This window comes from Azolla caroliniana, unplaced genomic scaffold (genome assembly GCF_043228905.1).
Source record: "Azolla caroliniana isolate FFs.n. ecotype wild unplaced genomic scaffold, voAzoCaro1.0.p SCAF_14, whole genome shotgun sequence".
NCBI lineage: Eukaryota > Viridiplantae > Streptophyta > Polypodiopsida > Salviniales > Salviniaceae > Azolla > Azolla caroliniana.
In genome coordinates, this window is record NW_028230449.1 from 11,050,676 (window position 1) to 11,059,182 (window position 8,507).

The following is an 8,507-nucleotide window of genomic DNA, read 5'->3' on the forward strand; positions in this document are numbered from 1 at the left end:
ATTCCTTGCTAGACGATCTGTCACAAAAATCTCCCTAAACGTCTCCGCATCGTCCTCAATCCTCAATTCCCTCGTTGTAGATTGTAGTTACATACGACAAGCTTTGCCAAGAACTCATTTTACTTCTTTTCAAATTCTCTTGGTTATTTTGATATCAAGAGAACGTTCCTTTATTAGCTCAATTGAGAAAACTCTTCCTCCTAATTCTAGTATGGTTGTCAAGCATATACTCATCTAACAATGCTTAATGAAACCCAATCTAGATAATTTATTTTGAATTTTTTGAATTTTTTCTACCTTAAATGTCTAGAGTCACCACTCAATTGAAGTGAGCCACTATGTGTAGCCTAGTTGCACCTTTATTGGCTATTTTATTCTCATAGACCTCTTGGAATCTCGTGTTGCCTTCATAGTTGAATTGACAAATCTTCTTAATAACTAATTGTACAAGAAGTGTCAACTTGTTTTCCAACCGACTAGGTACAATTTGCTCTTCTATCATTCACCCTATCATGATAATTGTGTTATGGACTTTTGTAAAAGAATATGAGCGAAAGCATATGCGAAAGACACAGAGTACACGCTTGGATCCAGGAATATCAACAGTTAGGTATACATATAGCGAGAGATAGATAGATAGATAGATAGATTATATTATTGTCTTCGGGGGTCAAATATGACCCATGAGACCAAAAATATTACATTTCACGTGATAGGTGAGTAGCGACTCTCGATGTTCAAGAACTTTACCAATGAATGTTGCAATCGAGACTGCACATTGTGGTTGTGAGAGAAATTCGTGAAAGTATTGGGCTCAGTTGAGGAGATGTGGGAAGCATGGTCAAATATGATCAAAGGCAGAGCATTGTATCAAAGTGTGATACTCAAACTCTCGAACTTGTTTAGGGAAAAGTGTGCATAGCCAGCCACTCTCATCACTTTTGAGCTAAGTCTCACATCGCAATGCATGTGAGCTTAGTCACAGGGAAGCAATGGTTCGAATGACAGATAACAAGATGGGCTCTAACATGTATCGATGTGTATGGTTTCCCCGTTCCACGAAGAATATGGTTTTGTGGTTAGGTGCAACATGTGTAGTATAATGTGTGAAGCGTGAGCCTCCACATTTGTCCCATTTCATGATACATCGACATTGCAAATAGGCCTCATTTACTAAGGAATCTAGTGATGCATCATGAAACAAGTGTCTTGCATCCCATCTACAAAACCATTTTTCTATATCTTGCATCCAACTGGAACACAATGCATCTTTTGGATCTTTTTGTTTGCTTCCCATGCAATTCAAGGAAGTCAATGTGAGGGACTAAATTTTTGAACCTTAAGCATGTATTCAACAACCCTTTCCATGGCCGTGATCTCAATGGGAAGTGATCCCGTCTCAAGGAGCAAGATGGTGTAGGGTGTTTGTTTCTTAACTTGTAGAAACTTTGTAAGAAATATTTTTGGACATTTTCAAACTCTTTCCACTTAGATTTAGGGATGCTACCGCCCCATACTTCCACCCCATAGAGAAGAACCGATGTCACCAAATTGTCAAAAAGATATTTCTTGAGGACCCAACTCTTAATATCTCCAAGATTCATGTGTTCTCAAATGCATAGTATGCTCTCTTTCTCGCCTCTAAGTGGCGTGTAGCACATTCATTCCATTTATGATTTGAAGGAACTTCAAGGCCAAGATATTTGAAGCTTTCGACACATTCAAGTGGCTTGTTATTGTACATAATGCATGGTTTATCTCTTCTTTGGCTCTTCAGAGACATACTCTTTGTTTTAGAATGATTGACACTTAATTTAGTATGCATGCAAATTTTTTCCAATGCCTTCATAAGTGTTTGTGCATCTCCTAAAGGATTTGCAAAAAGCACTACATCTGCATATAGCAAAAGCATAATCACAACATTCCCAATGGCAACTTCTTCAACACGTGCTTCCTTTACAAACTTGGTAACCATTTCTTCCTGTTATTCGTGGGGCAAAGGGCACGAGGTGTGAAACAAATCTAAAGACACGTGTAGGTCAAGTAGGTAAAAAGGGAATAGGCCAAGCACTCATAGCTGAGGAAGGAGAACGAAATACATGCAACCGAGAATAAAGGTCGTAAAATTAGGAAGAAGTAGCTGGAGCACAGAGGCTATATAAATCGTGGAATAGCATAAGGAAAAAGGGGAATGAATATATGCATATGCTATGTTATAGAAGGAAGAAGAAAGTAACTAATATAATCAACATGTGTGATGTGTAATCGATTTTATCCAATAATCAATATACATACTTTGTATAGAAGCACACGGTAACATCCTTAACTACCAGCAAAGAGCAGACAACCATGCCCGTGCACCTTGCCGAGCCGAAAGTAGGCCCGCCACTAAATAGACTCCCAGAATTCCGCTGTGAAGATAATTATCAAAGGGTTTAAGGTTCACGGGCGCACTATCGATGGGGGATCGAGGGTCAATGCCAAAGACACCGGAGTTGAAAGGATTGGTCGAAAGAATGAACCAAACTGTGATGGAGAGAGTCCGGAGCATGCTGGCACATGCAAAGTTTTCCATGACGTTTTGGGCCGAGGGGCTGATGATGGCGACCTATGTGATAAACAGATCACCCTTAGCACCCTTGGACGAAGACACACCATAGAGAGTATGGACCGGTAAAGATGTGTCTTACTAGCATCTGAAGGTGTTTGACTGTCTCTCTTACGTACATGTTGCAAAGGACAAGAGAGAAAAGTTGGATCCGAACTCCCGACCATGCATATTCCTTGGATATGGTGATGATGAGTTCGGCTACGGAGTTTGAGACTTGGTCGACCTGAAGGTTTTCGGGAGTCGAGACATAGTCTTCATGGAAGACAAGACCAGCGCCAACTAGGAGTCGGAGAAGAAGATAGTGGATTCCCGGTTGACCGACAGAGATCAGTCAGAAGATACAATGACCCATCCAGTCGGATTCGGACAAGAAACCAAACCGATCGAAGAAGGAAAATAGGACAACGGAACCGGACAAGCTCCCGAATCCGATTCGGATGAAGAACAAATAGAGGAACCGGTGGTTGAGAACCAAGGAAGAAGATACCCTCTAAGAGAGAAAAGGCCCCCCCCGGAGATTTCCGGATGTAGAGCATGTGCTGTTGACTGACAAGGGGGGGTTGGAAAGCTTCGAAGAAGGAAAGAAAGACACCTTGAGCCGCAAGTGGTTAAGTGCCATGCAAAATGACCACAACTAGAAGTTGTGGGTCTCACCGCTGAAGACGAAGGACCTGGTATTTTTCTTCTTCAACGAATTCCACGTGAGGGTGGAAAGGGTAACCGACAGGAAGTTGAAGGTGGTTCGAGCGGACAACGGAGGAGAATAACGGGGGCAGTTTGAGGAGTACTGCTGATCAAAATGAATACGACTCGAATTACTGTGCCAAAGACACCTGGGCTGAAAGGATTGGTCGAAAGAATGAACAAAGCTGTGATGGAGAGAGTTCGGAGCATGATGCCACATGCAAAGTTCTCGACGACATTTTGGGTTGAGGGGTTGATGACAACGACCTATGTGATAAACAGATCACCCTTAGCACCCTTGGACGAAGACACACCATAGAGAGTATGGACCGGTAAAGATGTGTCTTGCTGGCATTTGAAGGTGTTCGGTTGTATCGCTTACATACATGTTGGAAAGGACAACAGAGCAAAGTTGGATCCGAACTCCCGACCATGCATATTCCTTGGATATGGTGATGACAAGTTCGGCTACGGGGTTTGAGACTTGGTTGACAAGAAGGTTTTCCTGCGTCGAGACATAGTCTTCATGGAAGACAAGCCTAGCGCCGACTAGGAGTTGGAGAAGAAGATAGTGGATTCCGGGTCGACCGATAGAGATCAGTCGGAAGATACAAGGACCCATCCGGCCGGAAGATGGATGACACTCAGGCAGATTCGGACAAGAAACCAAACCGATCGAAGAAGAAAACTAGGACATCGGAACCGGACAAGATCCCGAATCCGATTCGGATGAAGGACAAACAGCGGAATCGGTGGTTGAGAACCAAGGAAGAAGATACCCTCTAAGAGAGAAAAGGCACCCCCCCTCCCCCCCCCCCCCCCCCTCTCCCCCGGAGATTTCCGAAAGACATTGAGAGCCGCAAGTGGTTGCAAGACGAGATGGATTCCATGCATGGGAACCACACATATGAATTGACGGGGCTTCCGGAGGAAAGAGAGCGCTCCGGAACAAGTGGGTGGTTGAAACTGGGAGACCCCGGAAATCCATCGAGGTACAAAGCCCACATTTTGGTGAAGCGGTTCCGAGGAAGAGAGGAGTGGACTTCGACGAGATCTTTGCCCCGGAAGTGAAGATGACATCTATTCGGACGATGTTGAGCATAGCGGCAAGCATGGACCTCGAGGTAGAGCAACTAGACGTCAAGACAATGTTCCTACATGGCGATCTCGAAGAAGAGATCTCCATGCAACAGCTGGAAGGTTTTGTCAAGAAAGAGAAGGAGAACCTAGTGTGTCAGTTGAGGAAGAGCTTATATGGACTAAAGCAAGCTCCTCGACTATGGTACTAGAAGTTTGACTCCTTCATGATTGACCAAGGATACTACAAGCCGTAGACCGACCAATGTGCGTTCGTGAAGAATTTCGACAGAGGTGACTTCCTTATACTCTTGCTGTATGTGGACGACATGCTGATCATCAGACCAGACCGAACCAAAATCGGAAATATGAAGAAGTCCTTGAACCAGACCTTCTAAATGAAAGACCTAGGTCCGGCGAGACAGATCCTAGGGATGCACATAATCTGGGGCCATACGAAGAATTTGTTGTGGTTGTCACAAGAGAAGTACGTGACAAAGGTGCTTCAGAGGTTCAACATGTCGGATGTGAAGCTGGTCAAGTTAACACTTCCGGCAAACTGCAAATTGTTTGGGAAGCAGAGCCCAAAGACAAAGGCAGAGAAGTCGGAGATGATGAAGATACCATACGCCTTTGTCATCAGAAGCTTGATGTACGCAATGGTGTATACCCGGCTGGATATCGAATATGCTATCGGAGTGGTCAACCGGTTTATGAGCAATCCGGGAAAGGAACATTGGGATGCTGTCAAGTGGATACTCCGGTACTTGAAAGACACCTCGAGTATGTGCCCCCGATTGGACTCCGGTAAACCCCCTTTTAGAGGGCTACACCGATTCGAACCTGTCGGTTGATGCAGATACCAGCCGGTCTACATCCGGATATGTCATGACATATGCACGAGGAGTTGTATCGTGGCAGTAGAGGCTACACAAGTCCGTTTCACTATCAACAACGGAAGCGGAGTACATGGCAATCATGGAAACTGATAAGGAAGTAATATGGATGAGGGACTTCATCGGAGAGCTCAGGATCCGACAGGAGGAATTTCGGCTCTCTTGCGATAGTCAAAGTGCCATCCACCTCGCGAAGAATGTGGCCTACCATTCCCGGACCAAGCGCATCTAGAGGAGATATCACTGGCTCCGGGAAAAGGTAGAAGATAAAGAGTTCTTACTGATAAAGATCCATACAGAGGAGAACGGGTCAGACGTGTTGACCAAGGTGCTGTCAGCCGACAAGCTGGATGTGGGCCGGAGACGGATAGGAATGACATGACATTCCATACCGGAGTGAAGGGGGAGATTGGTGGGAAACAGGTCCCTCCGGATGGGTCCAGAAGGTATCCAGATACCGGATCGGATGGATCTGGAAGGAGTCCAGCTAGATCCGGTATGAACCGGCACGTAGGAACATATTAGTAAATATGTTTAGACATGACCGTTGAGGTCATATTTGTAAATAACCCTAACATTATATGATTATAAATCTAACTAGGGCAACAATGTTCATAATGTTGTTATCATTGTAGTTATTGTTGTTCAAAGAGAGAGAGAGAGAGACGAAGATAGAGAGAGACAGAGAGAGAAACATAAAGTATTTTCTGTTGTAACCGCCGGTTAGCGAAGACATATAGGTCGAGGTCGTTGGCTCCAAGTCTCACATTGTATCCTTCCTCTCATAGTGATAGTTGGAGTCTGTGGGCTCTCGTGGGTTTTTCCCGATTAGGGTTTTCCACATTAAACATCTTGTGTTGTCTTATTCCTATTTTCTGTTTTCTTCCATCGAGTGGTTAAGACTCCGTTGTGGCCGAGCACTATTCCGTACAATGAGATTAACCTCGACACCACCACCAATTCACGAACACTGAAAATAGTAAAAGAAATGGCTCCCGGTGAACGCTTGTCATTGGTCGGATTGCTCATGGAATATCAGCACTAGATCTGGATCTGAAACATGATGCACGACCTGTACAACAATGTCGCTACAAGATGAATCCCAATTATGCGGCAAAAGTGAAGGAGGAAATCCACAAACTCCTCAGGGTGGGGTTCATTGGACCAGTAAAAAGGGAAACATGGTTAAGCCATATCGTGTTCATACCCAAGAAAAACGGACAAATCAGGGTTTGCGTCGACTACCAGAAAGAAGACAAAACAAGTATCAAATCTACACTTTTCGTCTGGCTTTCGGTTTGAGGTGGCCATGCCTATAGAATTCCAGGTACCGAGTCTATGAGTCCAAATCACCGAATGACTTCCTAGAGGAATGACACGAACAATTATTGGAACTCAGAGAACATTGGATCGCTAGTTTGACCCAATTAGAACATGGCCAACGACAACAGAAAGCCTTCGTCAACCGCTATCGGAAAGGCTTAGAGAAATCATTCGAAATCGGGAAACCAGTCCTAGTTTTTCTAACTTGGCTCGGCTAGATGCTGGGGAAGCTCCGTTTTTAGTGGATAGAGCATTTTTGGATAATTGACAAATTTAATGCGACATTTCAGCTAGCCAACAACATCATGTTGAAATGGGTCAATGGGTTTCGGTTAAAATTGTATCTCAGTTAGAACCCCACCAAACCCTTTTGCCGGTAAGTAACATGACCACGATCGGTCCACGGTAGGTAAGACAGAGGATCTCGGGGGCTAATCGCCTCAATCATGGTAATTACTCTACGTATCTCCCGAAGTTGTATACTATGTGAAGAAAAAAGAAAAAAGAAAAAAACAGAGACCCATTAAGCATTTAACGAGGACGCACGACATACAAGAAAACAAAGTACAAACGGTTTTTTTGACGCGTGGTCTTTAAACCTATTTATGGCAGGCAAGATTCTGAATCTAGGCACAAGGCCACATCTCGAGAACCAAGGCAAATACATAAAGTAGGGAACTAGAGGCATAAGAGTCACACATGCACAGACGCACATAACCTTCAAGCTCCCTAACTCTCTCGCTCTCGCATCCCCTGCTTAGAAATTTTCAAGCTCTCTCACTCTCAGCCACACCACTCTCAAATCTCTTCTCACTCTTCATCTCCCGAGCCAACCATGTTGCTTGAAGTTTCCAAGGAGCTCCGCACCTAGTTGAACAGGCACGGCCTGGGCGGATACCTCAAAGTCAGTAGCAAATAGGCCAAAACGGCTACCGAATTGCGGTGGGCTTCGGAAAACTTGAACAATGGCTGAAAGAAACCGGGAAAATAAACCCTTTGGCTCTTCCACCACCTGCTCCTAACCATGTGGATATCACAACACATACCGAAGACACAACCAACTCGGTGCCGACCACCGAAACGGCCAAGGTATCTCCGACCAACTATGAAGAGGAGCTCGCAGCACAATCGGTGATCCTGAGAAAGCAAAAGAGCGCTATGAAGTAGCCAAAGCAGAAGCCGATGAAATCTGGGAGCAGGAAACAAAACGCAAAGCCGAAATCCAAGAACGGCTCGATGCACAGACAACCAAGCTTCGAGAAACTGAAGAAAATGCCGAGCTGGCTCTTTGGTCAACAGACGAGGCTTCCGCAGCTAAAATACATGAGATTGAGGAAGGATACCAACGGGTTGCGACCATTACAAATGACCAACTCCTCAATCTCCAAAACAACCACATGGAACTCCAAGAAAGTTTAAACCGGTAGCTTGAAATGTTGGAAGAGCCGTGTGGGACAAATATACATTGTCGGAGTTCCTCCACCGGCTACAAATATCTGCGGCACAAGACTAGGAACGCGAGCAAGAACGGTAGCTCCAAGAGTTAGCCACTAATTCGGATCGGATCCTCCGACGCTACGACCTGCATACAAAGGAAATGAAGACAAAGCTCGCTGAGAAAACCACGTTGTTCGAAATCATGAATGCCAAGCTCGAACAAGACACCGCAACAGGCATAGACGAACTGGACATCCTACGTGCCAAATACGAGATGGGCAAAGCACGCATCAAGGCAATAGTGGTAAAGCACCGGCTAACGCTGAATCAGAAGGTCGAAGAGGCACTAGTTCCCGGATGGAAAGAATGGTCGGCTCAAGCAGCCGAGTTACAGGTCTTCTGAGTGGATGCCGAAAACCGAAGAAAAGAAGGCCGCGGATTTTACAAAATGGACGAAAACAACATTTAGATCCTCCGCG